Genomic DNA, 2566 nt, shown 5'->3' with positions numbered 1-2566 from the left:
CCTGGCACAATGAAAAAAGTGGGAAGGGACGGAGGAAAAGTTAAAATGTCCTAAATTAGAATGAGCTGAGAGAGAGAGAGAGAGAGAGAGAGAGAGAGAGAGCACTGTATTAATACAGTGTCATACACACCTGAAATGTTGCTCGTTGTCCTTTTACTGTCCTATAAAGAATGATAAACCCAGAATAGGTAACGCGCGTAATACTGTTTCAAAATGACAAGAGACTGAGAACTGAATTGATTTGATACGAGCACTCGTGAGAAGCATGCAGGTTTTATGCTTGAAAGAACAAAAAAGAGCGACGTATTTGGCTTAGTGCTTAGCTCCATATCGTTTGGGTTCATCTCTGGATCATAATTTGGAAACTGTTGACCGACGTTTATTGATTCTGTCAAGGCATTAAAGGATTAAAACCTGTCGAGGTGAAGACAGCTGCAATATGGTAAAACAAAGATCAAATTGACGCTTGAGTAAAACACACACAATATAAGTGTAAAGACTGTTAAATGGTTCAAATGAATCGTATCTCATAAATTAATTCTAAATATAATTATACGAGACAAGATTGAGTGGTGTTGGTTTTGATTAAAATTAACATTTCCATGATCAACATGAGCAACCTCCACTCTTAAAAATAAAGGTTCTTTATTGGCATCAACGGTTCCACAAACCTTTACCAACCATGGAACCTTTTCATTCCAAAGGTCCTTTACAGTGGTAAAAGGTTCTTTAGATTATTAAAAAAAGAGAAAAAAATGTTTTTTTTTAAGAACTGTTCACTGAAAGGTTCTTTGGGGAACCAAAACTGGTTCTTCTATGGCATCGCTGTGAAAACCCCCTCTTTGAACCTTTATTTTTAAGAGTGTTGCACAACTGCATAATTTTAGTTATGAATTAAAGGAATGGTTCACTCAAAAATGGAAAATTTGCTGAAAATGTACTCACCCTGCCTGAGGTCAACCTAGATGTAGATGAGTTTGTTTCTTCATCTGAACATATTTGGAGAAATTTAGCATTACATCACTTGCTCACCAATGGATCCTCTGCAGTGAATGGGTGCCGTCAGAATGAGAGTCCAAACAACTGATAAAAACGTCACAATAATCCACAAGTAATCTACACGACTCCAGCTCATCAGTTAACATCTTGTGAGGTGAAAAGTTGCATGTTTATAATAAACAAATAATGGCCTAAATGTGAGTAAATTTTCAGCATTTTTGGGTGAATTATTTCTTTAACAAAATGTGTCCAAAAACTTCAATTTTTAAGTTGTCTTAAGGTTTGTTCCGGAAATAACAAACAAGTTTCTCGCATATAGTCTTAGTATAGGGTAATCTTTTTGTTACATGAATAAACATATTGAGGAAACTTTCCCTCTCAATGAATTTAGCCATTGTTCAAACTCACAGTAAGAATTGCTATTTAAGGCAAGGATCAACTTTGCATTGAGCAAGAGTCCTAGGGCTGAGTGCCACAATGAATGCTTTGGTTCACTCAATCGCTAGGCCACAACAACATTGTAAATGAGAATTAAATAGTTATGTAAGCATCCATTTCTGCAAGCATAATAAGATAGTAAACGCTGTCATGGCTAAATGCTATGATGAAAATGAATCTGGACCAGTGCAACTCCACATCACATCTGTATAGCAGGGTATGTGTGTATACCTTCCGTGACTCGCTGTGCTGATTCTCTCTAAGCTAAGAGAACTTTGTGTCAAGGTTGGTGAGCTTTAATAACTAGATCTTTCAGTAATGATGAGACAACTGCTTATTCAGAGAAATGGCCAGTTTGAAATGGTTTTGAGGCATGAGTCACTGCTGATTCACATCTGTAAGTTTGAATCTGATCCATTTGTGAGTCATGTCTGTGAAGGTAACCGCATGTGGACACAACAGACCAGAGTCTGGCCTTCTGTTAAAACAGTGGCAAACTTTCATAGATGAGAGGATGACAGAAGCAAAGGATAGTTTGCACACACAGAGAGAGGAGGGTAAATATGGCTTTGTATATCACTTATTCTTCAACACATGAGGAATTTACCATATCAACACAGCTGACCATCTCAGAAATCCTAAAACTATGCTGAAGCTGATAAATCAGGTAATATCACTCTGAACATCTACAGAAAATGACTATATGCATAAAAGCTACAGTGCATTATTTATTTGATCTTGTATTATGGTAATCAAGTAACTATATGCCTTAGGACCAGACAATAAAACTACAGTGCATTATTTATTGGCTCTGGCATTATGGTAATCCTTTAGTAATAAGCAAGGGTACCTTTTTCTGTACCACAAGATTACCTCTGCCTGCCAGCCATTGAGGATTTTAAAACTTGATCCGTTTTACAGACATTACTACCATCCACATCCAAGCCACAAGTGGGAAAGTATGAAGTCACTGACTGCCTTCTCTCTACAGCACATCCTATTAACCCCAATTTCATCAGGAACACTTTAAAATGACTAACATTAGTGAATGCAATAGGTATCATAAACTAACAATAAACAATTTACAGCATTTCTTAATATTATATATTATGCATATTAAAAATGTAAT

Source organism: Onychostoma macrolepis, chromosome 16 (genome assembly GCF_012432095.1).
Source record: "Onychostoma macrolepis isolate SWU-2019 chromosome 16, ASM1243209v1, whole genome shotgun sequence".
NCBI classification, from domain to species: domain Eukaryota; kingdom Metazoa; phylum Chordata; class Actinopteri; order Cypriniformes; family Cyprinidae; genus Onychostoma; species Onychostoma macrolepis.
The sequence above is the reverse complement of the archived record's forward strand: the minus strand, read 5'-3'. Positions refer to the sequence as shown.